Here is an 18519-nt window from a genome sequence, read left to right on the forward strand (position 1 = left end):
TTTCCGTAGTGGTAAGGGCGACGGCGGTTACATAGTGGCAGTCTGGAGCTGATCGGTTCCACACGGCAGGAGGAAACTTCTAAAAACGAGAAAGAAAAAGAGAGGGGCTAAATTGGGATATTTATCGTTTTTATGAAAGTATAAATAAGGGACATATAGGGGAAATCGCGATTTGCCAGCATATCTTGGACTGGGACATTGGGTGGTCTACCTCGGGCCCGAAGGGAATCCTTTAACTGAGACCTGGCGTCCAAATACCCGGCGCATACCCAGACAACGTGCTCGATGTCGTGATAGCCCTCGTCACAAGCGCACAGACTACTCTCCGCAAGCCCAATACGCCGCAAATGCGCATCTAAGGTGTAGTGGTTGGACATAAGTCGGGACATTACACGAATAAAATCCCGACCCACATCCATCCCCCTGAACCAAGGCTTCGTTGATACTTTTGGGATAATGGAATGTAGCCATCGTCCAAGTTCACCATTGCTCCACGAGGTTTGCCAGCTGTTGAGTGTCCTCTGACGACAAATACTAAAAAATTCGTTGAAGCAGATTGGTCTTTCGTATATGTCACCATTTAATGCGCCCACCTTTGCTAATGAGTCGGCCTTTTCATTGCCCGGGATAGAGCAATGAGAGGGGACCCAAACAGAGGTAATCTGGTAAGATTTTTCAGATAACGTACACAAGGACTCCCGTATCTTCCCCAGGAAATATGGGAATTGCTTTTTGGGCTTCATCGAACGAAGAGCCTCGATAGAGCTGAGGCTGTCCGAAATGATGAAGTAGTGATCTGTGGGCAGAGTGTCGATGATCCCAAGGGTGTACTGAATTGCAGCTAACTCTGCGACGTAAACTGAAGCGGGATCATTGAGCTTGAATGAAGCGGTGATGTTATTGTTGAAGATACCGAAGCCAGTGGACCCATCGAGATTTGATCCGTCAGTGTAGAACATTCTGTCACAGTCGACTTCTCGGAATTTATTATAAAATATATTGGGGATCACTTGCGGGCGTATATGGTCCGGGATTCCACGAATCTCTTCCTTCATGGATGTGTCGAAGAATACAGTAGAATCAGAAGTATCTAGGAAACGAACACGGTTGGGAGTATATGAAGAAGGATTAATGCTCTATGCCATGTAGTCGAAGTACAAGGCCATAAATCGGGTTTGAGAATTAAGCTCGACGAGCCTCTCGAAGTTTTGAATCACCAACGGGTTCAGAATGTCGCATCGGTTGAGCAATCGATATGAGAGTTCCCAAAATCGATTTTTTAGCGGAAGAACGCCCGCCAGCACTTCGAGACTCATCGTATGGGTCGAGTGCATGCAACCCAAGGCAATGCGCAAGCAACGATACTGGATTCTCTCCAGTTCGATGAAGTGTATGTTCGCAGCGGAGCGGAAACAGAAACACCCGTACTCCATCACCGACAATATCGTTGTTTGGTACAACCTGATCAGGTCTCCTGGGTGAGCACCCCACCATGTTCCAGTTATTGTTCGGAGGAAATTGATCCTTTGTTGGCATTTGTGTTTCAGATACCTAATGTGACATCCCCAGGTACCTTTAGAGTCGAACCATACCCCGAGATATTTAAATGTGAAAACCTGGTTGATCGTTGCACCTATTAATAGAAACTGGAGTTGCGCCGGCTCACGCCTCCTAGAAAAAACAACCAACTCAGTTTTCTCCGTGGAGAACTCAATACCCAGCTGAAGAGCCCAAGCAGACAAATTGTCCAAGGTATTTTGTAATGGTCCTTGCAAGTCGGCAGCTTTGGGCCCTGTAACAGAGACCACGCCGTCGTCTGCAAGTTGCCTTAGCGTGCATGAATTGGCAAGACAATCGTCAATGTCATTCACATAAAAATTGTAGAGTAGGGGATTTAGACATGAGCCCTGTAGCTAAATCGTGGTGTTGTTAAATCGCCATGCGAAAAGTGCATGTGCTTTTCAGACAACAGGTTTAGCAAAAAGTTATTTAAAATTGGCGAAAGACCATGCTGGTGCAGCTTCTCTGACAGAATGTTGATAGAAACTGAGTCAAAAGCCCCCTTAATATCCAAGAAGACTGATGCCATCTGCTCTTTGTTAGCATAGGCCATTTGGATTTCTGTAGAAAGCAACGCAAGGCAATCGTTTGACCCTTTGCCTTTGCGGAAGCCAAATTGTGTATCTGACAGTAAGCCATTTGCTTCAACCCAATTGTCGAGTCGAAACAAGATCATTTTCTCGAACAACTTCCGAATACAGGACAGCATTGCAATCGGCCGATACGAGTTGTGGTCGGAGGCTGGTTTTCCTGGTTTTTGGATGGCGATGACCTTCACTTGCCTCCATTCATAAGGAACAATGTTACCCTCAAGAAACTTGTTAAATAAATTCAACAAGCGCCTTTTTGCAGTGTCAGGCAGATTCTTCAGCAAGTTGAATTTGATTCTGTCTAACCCTGGGGCGTTATTGTTGCATGATAAGAGAGCAAGTGAGAACTCCACCATCGAAAACGGTGTTTCGTTCGCGGTATCGTGAGGAGACGCGGCGCGGCACGTTTTCTGTACCGGGACAGAGTCCGGACAGATCTTCTTGGCGAAAGCGAATATCCAACGGTTTGAATATTCCACGTTCTCGTTGCTTCTATTACGGTTACGCATACGTCGAGCCGTACCCCAAAGAGTGCTCATCGCTGTTTCTCTCGTTAACCCGTCGACGAACCGGCGCCAATAACTGCGTTTTTTGGCTTTCATTAGACTCTTCATTCGCCTTTCTAACGACGCGTACTGTTGATAGCTAGCAGGTAACCCGTCTTCCCGGAAGGCCTTATATGCAGTGGACTTTTCCGCGTACGGATCTGAGCACTCTTTATCCCACCACAGTGTGGGAGACCGTCCATGGGTATTCGCGCTAGGTACTGGTTTAGTCTGAGCTTGATTCGCACTGTCAAGAATCAAGCCAGCCAAAAACCTGTACTCTTCCTCCGGAGGAAGTTCTTGAGTGGATTCGATTTTAACGGATATCGCGGTCGCGTAACTCTTCCAATCAATGTTCCGTGTGAGGTCATACAAGACATTGATTGTTTCCGATGGTCTTGAACCGTTAGCAATTGAAATCACGATAGGCAAATGATCGCTACCGTAGGGATCAGGGATCACCTTCCACATGCAATCTAACTGTAGCGATGTCGAGCAAAGTGATAAATCCAACGCGCTTGCGCGTGCTGGTGGTGTAGAAATCCGCGTCATTTCTACCGTGTTTAAGATGGTCATGTTAAAATTATCGCAAAGATTAATGTAACGATTGTCCAACTAAAAAGCTTATGTAATATTTACTCATGTAATATTTACTTTGACAATTGTCAGTCGGTCCAATAAGCGAATCAAATTCGTTAGTTGGACAGTGGCTGCCACAGCCATCCATTGTAGCAATAAGGCCCGCTTTGGAAAATGCGACGAGAATCATCTAGATGATTCTTGCAGTAAGAATGCTGAGAAGTATCCTTACTGTGCAGAGATTCGTCAGAATATCTCGGCATGTCATGCATACAAATTACGCGGGGATAAACTGAATCGTTCCCTTGCGGGACGTTCCAAACGTTCCTTTGCAGAAATGCTAAAGAAAGCTACGCCAGCTAACGAGAGCGAGGCTGGTGACCCACAAGAGGGACCACCTACTAGGGTTCCTAGAAGTTATATGAAGAGGAGGAACATTTCCTCTCCTAAACTTCCTTGTAAAGGCCAAGTGTCCCTTGACAGGGCTCCGAAAGTGACATCTCTTGGAAGTGTTGTAAACAACCCGAAGAAGGTAGCTCCTGGTCTCGGAGTATTAAGCTCAGAGAAGGAGTTCCCAGCACGATCGAGAATAATCGCCGCACTGAAATCTCTCGAACATAGTGGACTGAATAATAAAAAAATTCAATATTACTGATTCCATTAAAAGTCTATTGTTAGCTTTTCTGCCTACAGTAAGAACATTTTTGAAGCAGTTGACTGCTAAATAACCCCTCGTTCCAGCGATTGTATCCTTCGATGGCTAACTCATCGAACGAGGTCACGGATTTGATCACTGTTCTACAGTGGAGTTGCAGAAGTATTATCCCGAAAATCGATTCCTTAAAAAATCAATAAAAGTTTGAGTTGCGATGCATTTGCATTATAACGCTGAACTCTCGTCGAACTACGTAATATACCGCTGCGACCGCAACGCAACAACCAATCATCTGCGTCGAGGAGGTGGCGTCATAATAGCGGTAAAGAGCAACCTCGCAGGTTCGCAGCTAAGCTTGTCTGGAATTGAACGCTTGGAGCAAATCGCCGTGCGTATCGTCCTCCCGAATCAATCTGTATATATTAGCTGTGTTTATCTTAGGCCAAATAATGATCCGGATTTGTATCACGTATACGCTAATGCCGTTTAAACAATTCTAGACAACCCAGGTAACCAATAAGCATGCTGAATGCGTCTTAACGGCTACTTGATAAGCACTTAAGTCGTTTTAAATGCTATTTAAAAGTCGCTTTTGGCAAAATATACGGCTACATTACTGCTGTGCTATGAAAATGCTTGTTTACTACTGTTGGGCATTCAGAATACTGCTTACTGGCAAGAAGTTTTTAAACAGTTTTTCAAATGCTGATTAACAACAGTTATGCATAACGAATGCCAGCATACTGCTAGAAGCATCCGGAATGCAAATTTTACGCTACTTTACTGCATACACTAATGCTTGTTGGTTACCTGGGAATGTATCGATTTTGTTGGCTATTTTCGGCAAATTTGAGACTAAGAGAAACGAAAGCAATGAAATTGAAAGACGGATAGGTATTCGAGAGCGAATCAGTTATAAACTTAGAATGGAAAACTAGAACTAAGCAGGCTCATATGGGCATGATCGAAAGGAAATGTGAAGAATTCTTTGCCTTTTGCATAGTAGGAGTTGGGCATTGCACCCATGTCTACCGAATGGTCTATGGTAGAACATAACTCATCATCATGTTTTACCGCCGACGCCGGCAAAAAATTCTTCGCAAATCCTTGCCTAGAACGACCATGCGATCATTCTTGATAGCTTGGTGTCGATTGAATGCATACGTCACGGCTTGATGCTAACAGAAAGGGAGATCTTGCATTCGTAAACAACACGGATATCGTAGAGCTGCTTGAGCCTCCGACTTTAACCGTTGCAACTTTGACGAAATCTCCGCACTGATTGCCACTGTGGACTGGACCGACTTAATGTGTTGTAATGAGCTTGACGAAGCAGTTGCGCTGTTTTATGGCAAAGTATGTGACATACTCCGCCAAAAGGTTCCACTGAAACGAATCAACAGGAGGGTGAATTTCAAAAATCTATGGTGGAATGCTGAGATTCGCCGTTTGCGTAATGCCCTGCGAAAACAACGCAAGCGTTATTTCCGCCATAAATCAGACGAAAACAAAGCTACTATTCGACGGATAGAACTGCAACACGAAACTGCCCGGAATTCCGCTTTTCGTGAGTATTTGAACCATGTGCAAAATAGCCTTCGCGATCACCCTGCAACATTTTGGAAATTCGTTAGCAGCACAAAACGATCTGGTAGTACTCCCACTGACGTTTTCCTTGGAAACGTAAGCGCGCAATCTCCAGCTGATGCTGTAAATTTGTTCGCTGATTTCTTTCGCGGAGTGTTTAGAAGCGACTATTCCGTCCCTTCGGAAGAGTATTTGGAAACATTACCATCGTACAACATAAATCTCCTCCGTCCCACTGTAAGTCGAGCTGACGTCTTGAAGGCTCTAACTGCTGTTGATTCGTCGAAAGGGCCTGGTCCCGATCATCTCTCGCCCCAATTTATAAAAGGCAGCGCCCACGCGCTGTTTCTTCCAGTATGCATCATTTTCAATCGCTCTCTCGCTGAAGGCATTTTTCCTATCGCCTGCAAAGAAGCTGCAATCGTTCCCATTCATAAGGCTGGAAATATTCACATTGTTGAAAATTACAGAGGTATCTCATTATTAAACTGTTTCTCCAAAGTTCTCGAAAAGCTGGTCTATAACGTCACGTATGCAGCTGCATCCCACATTATCTCGGAGTATCAATACGGGTTTGTCACGAAACGATCAACAACTTCTAACATGATAGCTTACACTTCTAAGTTGTTTCCTGCCATCGAGAAGCGTCATCAGGTGGACGCAATTTACATCGATTTTTCAAAAGCTTTCAACAAACTACCGCACAACATCTCAATCCTGAAATTAAAGCGTTTGGGATTTCCCACCTGGCTGACTAACTGGTTGCAGTCGTATCTTTCCGATCGCTCGACATTCGTGAGTATGAAAAACACGCGCTCAAGCACGTTCAGAACACCCACAGGTGTCCCGTAAGGCAGTCATCTGGGCACGCTTATTTTTATTTTGTTTATTATTTCGGATCAAGTCTGGGAAATAGATATACGCGGACGATCTCAAAATCCCTTTATTTAAATTAAAAATTATCAAAACGAAAGCCAAAGTGTATAAGTTATCGCCACCATTCGCAAATTTTATTTATCAGCAATAAGCTACATCAACAGTCGAGGCCACTTGCAGCAACGTGCCGGCACTGAATAGCAAATGCGGAAATGAGTAAAAAACCATTTTAATAGAAAAATTATCTCGAAAACTCAACGTAGGGGTTAGGTATTTTTACATAGAATATGCATGCAAAGTAAGAATAAATCGGCTAAGTAGTTTTGGAATGGCAGCTAACACCATGAATCGTGTTTTCTCCAGAGACGTTCTACAAAAAGCTTCGTCACCAGGTCGCTTGTCGGTATTATTGGATAGAAAAATTACAGGATGTTATTGAAATGATACATTACAATGTATAAAAGCTATTCAAATAAAGCCATTTTTTAAATAACACCGTATTTTTTTGGTAAATTTCTCTAATTTCTTGTAAAATGAAAATTACAATAGAGCCTCAGTGCCTAAGGCAGTTTTTAAAATAAAATTTTCTTCAATTTTCTAAGTTCTGCGAAACTTTACCTTGAACCATTAAATAGTAAATTTTCAGCTTTTAATAAATTTAGAAACATTCTACCCACTTTTTGAAAAAATAGAAAAATCTTGCAATGTGCAAAATTTTTCATGGGAAACTATCTTTTAATTACTTTCATGATGGACAATAAAAAGATATTATTGTACATCATGAAAGTAATTTAAACATATTACCAAGGGCCAATTAATAAAAAACCCAATTTTTAATGTAACTTTTGCAGTTTTCATTTTTTTAGGCTAATTTTTAGAGTTTATGAATTCGTATATTTTCTTCTAAGACATCAAAATTCTGGCTCATATTACTGAAAATATACTTATAATATAAGAAATTGATTTTTTGAAGTCTATTTTATGAAACTATCGCCATTTTTTAATCAAATATATTTTGAATCATAACCTTTATGTACCGTCAAACGGGGTTACTTGCAACACTTTTCAACTTAAAAGTGGTATAAGTAAAAATGCTGTAACATTAGAATAATTTTCAATATGTACAAGCGCTAATGGGAGTATAAAGACTACTAAATGGTATTTATCATATCAAAGCATCATTCCCTGTTTTCAGGATGGCCAAAAATTATGCCTGTTGCAAGTAACCACGCATATGGGGTAACTTGCAACACATGAACTTCATTGAAATCTATTGCTGTATATTTTTGTTTATCTTTAGTACATTGACCAAATGTACGATAATTTGGATACCCATGTCATTTACAAAGAACCGCGACCAAATGTATGTACTATAATTTGGATGCCCATGTTGTTTATAATCAACAACGTTTTTGAACAGCTGGAACATTCGATTTATTTCAGAAATTCGTAGGAAAGGCTAGCTAACAGGATTTTAACCCTTCATTTCAGAACTAGTAAGTAACAAGTATTATCCATAGAACTATAACTTCAGTTCTATCGCAATTAACGTGATTGGATTCCACTGGAACAGTGCTGCCAGGGATAGTTTCAGTGAACGGCGAGAACTAAATCATACCATATCTTTGTTGTCTTCAGATATTATTGAAAACAGATAACCTATTAATTTACACTGTCAACGACTATCTTTTCCATGTAATCGAACTATTATAAATGCTAGAACAATCCAGTTGAGTCAGTGGTGGATCCAGGGGAAGGGTTCTGGGGATCCGGACCTCCCCGAAATTTTTATCTCATTGAGAAATTTTAAAATAGTTTCTATTTTAAATTCGTTCTAAATTCCAAATCATTCCAAACCAGATTCGACAACCAAAACTGATTTTAATTAAAGAAGGGTATTAGATATTACGTATTGTACATTGAATATTTCAAAATCGAAATTTCGGACTCCTTCCAAATTTTTTTTTCTGGATCCGCTCCTGAGGTGAGTATAAGAAGATAGAAATTGAGCATTTTCTAGTATTGCTAGAGAAGCAAGTTCACGTAAAGACGACTTCCTGGTACTCTTGTGTATTTAAGGAGCATTTTCATATTCTAGTTGTAGTTTATACCTTTAAAATTTGATTCAAAATGCTATATAGACTGTTATTTGAAACTCTCAATCAGCTAGATGGCTAGAGGCATAATAATAATAAGACAAATACTGTTGCATGTTACCCCACATGGGTAGTTAATATAGTTAAATCGTTATCTGGCATATATTTGAGAGGGTAAACAAACATGTATCAAACAGTAACGTTTGCTGTTGTATACTCGATCTGTTCGTATGAGATACAAATGAAATGCTCTTATCATTGAAGTGGACCAAAGCACGACATTTCGGTTTCTTTTTTATTGAAATATCTCGAAATACAGAAGATTACCCTGTCGCGCTAAAAAACCGAAAATATTGACTGGTAGTACATGATTATCTTGTAACATATGCTGGCTTTTGACAGCTGTTGTGCTAAATTGCAAACACTATTATTAGCGTTGTTAAATTAATCTGAACAGAACATGTTGAAGTGTTGCAAGTTACCCCGCTGTTGCAAGTTACCCCGTTTGACGGTAGTTGAAAAAATTAAAGCATTGTGTACAAGACATGACCACAGTTACAGAATAGAATAGAATTTTTGAAATAAAGCGATCTCTTTAATTAAGATTTCGGTGCAGATCTTCTTCTTCTTCCAATTCTGTTTATTTTCCGTCGGCCTATTTCCGCTACGAGGCCAAATACCGACGCCAGAGAGGTGACACTCCCACTATCTGGATTGGATATCGACCCATCAATTCATGGACCGGGGACCAACGGCTTTACTTTCCTTCCGAAGGAAGGCGTGACCTCAGATTTTTCTCACCTCTGAAAAATCTCAACGACCTCGACTGGGATTGAACCCAGACCAACTGGGGTGGGTGGCGGTCACGCTTACTACCCAACCATCGGCGCCGTCTTGGGTGCAGATCGAAAACCGCAACCATTTGTACGATAAATGTAAATATTATCATAATTCTGTTTGGTGTGGCTTTCGTTTAGTGGCAGGGTTGCCACAGTCACTGATTTTCTTGATGGTCTGTAAATTATTAATTTGAAGAATATTTGCTTATACTATGATGGTAAAGGAACAAAATTAATAAGCGCAAAGTTAATACAAGTTAATAAAAGGAACTTTCTAATTCAATTCGTTTTCCATTATGTATTCGTCCTGATAAGGATGATTTGCTAATAACTATGTCTTGTGATACGTGACCAACCCTCCCGCAACTTGACGTTTAGCCTAAGTTGCATGAAACCACCGTGTTTCGAATGATGTCGCCACCATAGAACGCCGTCCACAAATTGCGATACTGTAAATTTCTATGCGAGAAGCTAATTCCGTGACGTCTATTACGAACTTGTTTTCTTTATTTACATTCGGAAGCGGTAATCAGGATGATCATTTCAAAACAGCGTAGTAATTTAATATAAGTACAAACAAGTTAATTCGTCATTTTGGAGTTTTATAAAAGGATTACAACTTGTGCCAAATATAAAATGTAAAATGCATGATTTGATTTGAGTGCGCTTCTAGTGTGAACTTTTTCTTCTCCCATCGCCCTTGAAATATCTTTCGCATATGACAATTCTCGAAAGTTTGTCGTTAATCTTAAATACATTTAGTTTTGTGATTATCATTTTTCACTTAGTATTTAACCAAGGCGGGATTGACTTCGATTGTTTATTTCTGGCAGCATGCGACATTTACGGTGCAAAGGTTTCCACAAAATTCAGAACTGATGACAGCTCATTTTCTATCGGAGGGGGAGAAAAACAGTCCAGTATCATTGTGTGTGATGTTTACATTGCATTGGAAATATTACTACCTAATATCTTAAAACTAAATGAAGATACTCACTAACTAGCATAAGCGCCGCTTGTTTGTATGCTGATGATTCCAAAAAATCATGAATCATTTAAAAATAATGCATCGGAATGCATTATTTTTATAATAAAACAACACCAAACCCAAAAAGTCTTCAAAAATGAATTACCGGAAGTAAAAAAATCTGAACAAGAAAATTTTCACTGTGAACAAGTTTACGCTTTTTTTAGAAATTGCTGTTGAATAAAGATTGATCCGCCATTTTATAGACCCACAGACCCAAAAAAGTGGTTTCAACGATTTGTATAGGAGCTGTCAAGTTGTTCCCCCTCTGTACGTGACGATAACCCTATGAAACGATTTGATTTGCCTGCACGATTCATACGCCCGGTATAAACTAGAGCACTCTAGTTAGAGTGTGGCCAAGAGGCCATGACGTATCCAAACGAACATGAAATTTGACGTATATCTATTGTGTATACGTCAAATTCCATGTTCGTTTGGATACGTCATGGCCTCTTGGCCACACTCTAACTAGAGTGCTCTAGTATATACCAGCAATTCGCCAACTCTCTGCCAACTGCGAGCAAAATGGTTCCAGTAGCTACACACAGAGACCAAAGACTAATCGAGACCACCAACTCACGAAGAATTACTCAAAATTCTACAGTACACTGGGAACTAGACCTTTTGAAGTAGTAGCAGTGCCTCGGTCCCTTCAGTTTTACCAACCCTGACCAATCTAGTGATCCAGTGGCGTAGCCAGAAATTTGGTTTGGAGGGGGTTTTGATGAAAATCGCAAATTTTTTGAAAAAATGCTAAAATTTAATATGAGTTTGATAAATTATTGAAAACTCAAAAACATAAGTAGTCTAACAGATGTCATTCCAGTCTACAAACAAGAAGGATCAACATGGAACAGTTTTCAAACCTCTATAGATTATTTTCTTGTATAATATGTCAATGAAGTCAAAAATCTTTTAAAATGGGATAAATGATCTAAAAAATTTTCAACGTTCAAGATCACCTAATATAATAATCATTGACTTTGAAGGTTTGACAACTTCCAGAAGTTATCAACATAAAACAGTGCCTGCTTTGATATAGAAATTTTAGTGATTAACTCTCATAGAGGTAATTATGGTGAATTAATTTTTCAAAAATATTAAGAGACATGGTGCCTTCAGCAAAGTTTTTGATAATGTCAATTTTCTGCGCTACGGATAAAATTGTTTGAAACAATCATTGCGAGTTGAGAACACAAAACCTATAACTAAATTATGGATGGATGGAACTGAAACTTGCGTTTCGACTTCATCTCATCAGAATCCGACACTAACTTGGTGGGCGGACTAAGCTTGCGCCGAATTGATGCTAGCTCCTGAAAATGGAATCACTCTTTGTGTTTTTGAGTCCTTTTAATATCTGGGAATTATTTGTTTTATATCCAGTTCCCTTATTTTCTTTTGTAAGCTTCAAAGGCACCTTGAACGCAATGTGAATTTATTATTTAATTACCGCAGAAGAGATTTATCAAATACAGTAATTTCAGAATAGCTTGTTGTAAAGGTTTTCTACTACTATATTTCGATACTCTGAATATGTGGGATATTTATGTCTTTGACAAAGTTGTTTGAATTAGCACTTTCGAAAACTTTGCTGGAGACATTAAGTCTCGACCCAAATTTGGTTGAAGAGTAATTCTTGTCTATAATTACTTCTAGGAGGATTAACCGTCAAAATTATTCTATCAGCAGATGAACAGTTTTACGTTTTGAAATTCTTCAATGTTACTTAACATCGAAATTTGGCAGTTTCGAATGAATGTGATCGTGACCGTTAAAAATTTATCGAGCATTAATTTTACTTTTCTTCATTAGTCAACCTCACAACTTGCAGTACTAGTACGTAGCACACAAAATTTTAGTACGCCATTCATTGCATCCTGCTAAGAGGCTATTCATATAGTTGATAATACAACAAAAATTCAATGCTCATAAAACCGATCCTGACCTGCTAGAGACAAAATTACATCAGCTTTCAACTAGTTTCTGAAATGTTATTCTTTTGTTGTCAACTATATTGAATTGTTGTCTAAACTCTACACAATCTAAAAAAATACATTTTCAGCAAATGTTGAAATGTATGCAAGTTTTCGGTTAACAAGCTTATGTTTTATATGCAATCAACCTATTCAAATTTAGATGCCCATTCCAAAAATTGTCTCTAATCCATATTTTGAAGCATCTTTCCAAAAATGAGCTCATAATAATTCAGACAGTTATTTTATTTTACATTGAAGTAATTTGACAACTATGGGATTTTGGCTAAGAGATAAGTTACAAGATCCCCTTCCCATAATTTTCCAAAAGTTCTCATGACGCTTTAAACACAGTTCTCAATGTAGTGATCAGAGAATATTTTTCCAAAAAATATTTTGTGGAATATTAAATTAAATTCGTCAGCATCAATTTTTTTTCAATCCAATTAATTTTGGTTTGGGGGGGGGGGGGTTAACCCCCAACCCCCCCCCCCCCCCCCCTGGCTACGCCACTGTAGTGATCTCCTTTCCTATCAGTCAGGCCTGTAAAGTTGGAAGCGATTATGTATTGATCGTTGCATTTTTTCATTTACGTAACGCCGACGAGACCGATTTATTTATATTTACTGGATCCTCCAGTAAATATTCGCAAGATGTGTGAGGCGAAGTTGAGGATATGCTAATCTTGCAAAGAGAAATATTATTGAAAATGTAAAGTGCGAGGCGGATTGTAGTTTAGTCTCAGCAGTGGCCATTGTTTAGATATATCATGACCTGAGACATCAAAACACAGAGCTCATGCGCATTAAAATGGCAAATAGTAAATAGTAAAGAGAATAGAATAACAAAGAGACGCCATTCAGTGAAAACAATTCAACTAGCCATACGGATACGAAAAACTACCAAAAGTTGAGCTCTTTTGACTCAATCTCGGGGTATCGTGGAATAAGGTAAAATTAGGTAAACCGTGCTGAAGGTAGTTTACTTTTAACCACGGCAAAAACCACAACTCATTGACAGGTTTTTTATACTACCTTGAGTTAAATATGCATAAATTTAAGTTTCCCTTTAACCACGGCAAAAACCACAACTCATTGATAGATTTTTTAAACTCAACCTTGAGTTAAATATTTTTTTGAGTATACCTCAAACAACTAAAAGGTAACTTATTCCATGGAAGGCCTCGACTGAGTCGAATCTCTCTCTTTGGTTTTGACGTAGGACTACGTCTTTGTTTTCGATATGGGGGTGCACTCTGCAAATTCTACAAAAATGGTATGTAACGAAAAGTGGTCCAATTTTAAACGCATATAATTCAGCCATCTCACGATAAATTTTCAAATTTTTTGCGCAAATCGCCCCGAAATACTTCTAAGAATAGATTCCAATAGATAAACCCAAAGATTTTTGATATCATAGCATTAAAAAATTAAATAATATACAACCTTGTCAAAATATCGCGCATTAACACACAGAAGATAGCGTTTCCCAAGCCCTGTACGACGGTTTGGTGTACCTAGCGCGCAACGCTTCTATGAATGACGTCATCATCGACTATTTAAAGAACGGACTTGGCCAGACACGCTCAGTTCCCTGTTGAACGGCTGGTGAAGCAGATCACTGCGCTGTGTTTTTTACAGCCAGTGTAGCTGAGCTAGAAGTCCGTTACACTGGCTGTGGAGGGACGCTACCCTGTGTCGTCCAACAGGCGACCGCTCCAACTGCTTCCTAAATGCCGCTGTAATGTTGCCAGTAAATTTTTGGTTTAACTAGCACATGTATTTGCTATTTGCGCTTGAAATTAAGTAATGTAGTGGTAGTAATAAGCTTCCCATTTTGGTTTAAACGCAAGGACAGTTTTTAAAACAGGATTTGATTAATTAGTTTAGCTCATCTAAGCAATTTTATCAATTCTGCAATTTAAAAGGAATTTTACGGAACTTGGTGAATTTGGCCCCACTTGCAACTAGTATAATCAACCTGCACAAAGTGTTGCATAACGCAGGGCTGTTTTTGGAACAAAATTATTCAGCCCTTCGCTATGCAAAATCACGATATTATAACAGATGGGCTAAGCGCGGCCGTTTCTTTCAATCGGGAAAGGCCGCGTGGAATTTTGGTGAAACGCGCTAATAGTGTCGTGGTGGTACTAGTTGTCTCTTTCACTCTACGCATCATCATCAGCGTTGACTCATTTTGCATTGTGCGCTTGGGTTCAATGTTTGGAGCGAATGTGCAAAGCAAAGTCATTATTTTCTAACTAATAAGTGAATGAGATATTACAATCACCTTATATGTTTCTTGTTAGACATGTTTTGTACATATCTGGTAAAAATAATTCGTCATAAACACATTTTTTCAAACATGATTCTTGATTTCTAAACATGTCTAAAAATAAGACATGTTTATAGCAAGTGGGTAAAATGAACAGCTTCTGGTGACCTGCAAAATTCCAATGCGCAGCGTTGGAAAGCATTTTCCGATCAATGCTAATACCCAACAAATCATGAGCTTTGCATACACACAGGGCATTTTGCAGGCAAAAAAAAAATGGTCACGGAAGAATTGAATTTTCATGACGTAATATTTACCATTTTACAATCCTGTGGCATCGAAAACACATCTACAAACTTGGGGTTATCCATGGGTGTTTGAACTTTTAGGATCTGTTTGAGAGCAACTAGAAAGCTTGTCCTATACATGAGATGTGATTATATTGTCTAAAATTTGATTTTTCTTCACCGGTCCGGGTGTTTTTTCCCACACACTAAATATTTTACATTAAGTAGTATAGTCCTACGTCTACAGTTCGTGCAACCCCATAAGGCTGCCCCTTGTAGTTTTAACGACACTAATAAGTGCGAAAGCGAGGCAAGACTCAAAACTACCTAAATTTAAGTTAAAAAAACTTATTCTGCGGTTTGTTTTATTTTTCCGTGCACCAAGCTACAAATCACAAGCAACACTGCAAATGTGCAGGCCTCACAAAACTTGGTCGTTGTTAATCCATTTGTTTCTTTTAGATAATATAAAAATCTGATGCGACTTCTGGTCTGCTGAAAAATATTTATATCCGCAGGAATGGTATTTTGAAGTAGCAAAGCCATATTAGGCAAATATTAATAGCGATATTTTTTCGATTGCAAGCGAATCCACAGCAAAAAGAGGCGTGGTTAATGTTTTGTACATATGTTCCTGTCTTGTCAGCTTGTTGGAAACAAAAGAGCTTTGCTTTGTTTTGCTGATTTAGACCAATAACGGAGCGACTTTCATTTTAAATTTTTGCATCATTTGGTATTCGTTACGCTCATGCTGAATTTCGTCCTCCCATCAAACAGCCGTTTTCTCGTTAGTATTTCTAAACACGATGGTATTGCAACAAATTTGGTTTGAGGATATAACTTTTATCTTTAAAATATTTAGTAATTCTAATGAATTGAATAACAATACTTTCTTTAAAGCAATGCCACATGATACTAAACATTTACAATTGATTGTTCGTTTGGAATGACATTGACAGTTAAATAGGAATTCCAAACGAAACATGGCGTCTTGTAGCGGTCATGTCATATTCAGCAATATTTTTCAAATTTAGTAGAACCAGTCTGATTTGTTTGCGCCAAGAGTTAGACAACCTACCGTTAATCGACTCTTGCGCAACACCCCAGCAAATACTCCTCTCCGCGAGTGGAAAAAATTAAATTGCCTGTTGAGATTCTCTTGAAGACGAAAACCATGATGATCCTTCGCTTGGAATGCATGATGGAAAGGGACAGATAGAGCCAAAGGTTAGCTGACAGAATAAAACAGCTAGTAGGGTCGTTGATTTCCGAGCTAGCCCGAAGAAATTTGCGGGAAGATACGCGCTTCCTGTAAGTTCGTACGAAATAACCTTCCCTAATCTGAGGATTAACTCTGCTAGTCCATTTCGTCCCAGTCCGTCAAACGTAGTGAAAGTGCGCGTAGTTTGTTCGGTTTAGGTTTTCCAAAATTCATAGTCGAATAAGTTGAGAGTGCGTGCGTAGGAAAGTTTGTGCAAACAAGCTACAGAAGAAGCCAGACAGCAATCTTTCTATTCCGCACAGCGCAACGACGAACAAGAGAAGAGGCAAACAGAACAATAGGAGCACACGCGCAATTCTAGCAAAGAACGATTTTGAACCCGGCACCGATAAGCCGCCGGAAGGAAGAACGGTCCATCGATAAACCGTTTTCTTCAACCGCCGAAAAGATCATCGCAACGTTTCCGGCCAGTTAAATCAACCAACAACCGCTGGTCAGAAACCGGCGAGGCCGATCGATGTGATCGCCCGTCATCGAATCAGCCACCGCATCGCAGAACGATCGACATTAAATGAGTGGTGAAAGCTAAATTAGGTATGGGGAATTTCTTACCGCCGGATCTCTGAGGGTGATGAGGTTTTTAATGATTGCTGCTAGTTGATAATAGGGTCGTCTACCCGTCTTTTGGAGGCTAATTTTTGATAAGCCTGTCTGGTTCGATCTTGATTAATTTCTTTTAGGTGAATCTTCTTCAGGGACTCGCCCTAAGAAGAGTCTCATCCGGGCAAACCAATCTTGGCGTGCAGTCTTCCTACGAGAAGTGGCGCATAAGCTGCACGCTTGCTAGGGATCGACCAGGGCTGGCAACAGTCTCTTTGTTATTCTAGTCTCTTTAGTGCCTAGGAAGTTCATTACAGAATGAGATTCGAATGTACATCAGCACGTTTGGTGCAATACTATGCACGAGAGATGCATCATGCAATTTAAATTCAAGACAAATTTACATCGTGAAATATCGCACAACTTCGTTGCTGTAGCTTATGACGTACTGATTGTGACCAAGGATGCAACATGCTTACTTTTTCTACGGCTGAAATATTTTTACTTACACTCTCATTTCTCACACGATACTGTTGTTGTTTGCTACTGCAGGACGCCCAGCGCTGTACGACTGTATGTGCCAAGCAGTAACATGACAAAATAGACTGCTCGTAGTACAGCCACCAGACGCGAGCGATACTGCTTCTCTTTCCTTATTTTACACTATTTAATATTTTGAATCACAAACAACGACAATGAATGTGGTTCATTTACGCCACGACCGGCATCAACACTTTCGTGTGCGGCCCTCTGCCTTTGAATGTGCAGAGAACAGTGTACAAAGCTAGAGGGTAAACTATACTGCGCCACACTTTTACCGAGCAGTTGGAGTACAGCAGCAAAACAAAAATGTATTTCACTGTTGTACAGAGAAGTGTACTCGGTTCGGCTACCGTTCTGGCAGGAGCAGTAGTGATGCGTTGCTGTAGCGGGCTGTACGGCTTGTGCAAATGTAAATGTAACGGAAAATATGTAGTTTACCGGTACCGTTTGCATCTCTGCTTGTGACTTTCAATGTCTCGACCATTGTATTACTTTCTCTTCCATACGTTTTGATTTGATGTCGCAAAGTTAATGGATACGTCATTGCTTGAAAACTATTAGACTTTTGCAAAATTTGTTTTAAAATATTTTACAAAAAAATGGTCCAAAATTTATCAACCTTAACAAGAATACTTGTTGAGTTGGCCCGTAATGGTGCGGGAAACGGTGGTCGCTGTTAGCTTCCAGAAAACCCAGCTGAACACCCAACAAACAACGAAAGCTGAACAAGCCATTGATATAAAAGAATAAGCTGAACAAGAGCTGTTCAAGTCACTATCCAGCTAAATTGTTTGTTGGGCAATCAACGAGAAGACTTTCTTCAATACTCCATAAACAACCGATAACCTGTCAGGAACAAAAACAAGACCAGAAAAGGCAAAGCATCCTCGATTATCAACGCGTTTCCTGTTTGACATTTCGAGGGACCGTTTAGTATTACATGAATTAGTACCTCATAAGCCAGAGAAAATTTGAGAGTCCGTCGTCTGAATTAGTCTGAATAGCTATCCTACTAGCAGCAGTAGCGCTAATCTAATTGGTTCTGCAAGCAGAGGAAGCATGCCAATGAAGGAATTCGGTCAGAAAAATTCCTTCTATATCAAACGATGAAATGTGTAGGATGCTTATGAGTGTCGAGATGAGGTATGTGTTTGGGAAAGTCTTGCGTAAATTTGTGAAAATTGTATATGTTTACCTTATTTTTTTTGCAGATTTACGGATTTTTCAATATTGTGCTAATAAAATGAACAAATAAATTTG

The sequence above is a fragment of the Topomyia yanbarensis genome, chromosome 1 (genome assembly GCF_030247195.1).
Source record: "Topomyia yanbarensis strain Yona2022 chromosome 1, ASM3024719v1, whole genome shotgun sequence".
Lineage (NCBI taxonomy): Eukaryota > Metazoa > Arthropoda > Insecta > Diptera > Culicidae > Topomyia > Topomyia yanbarensis.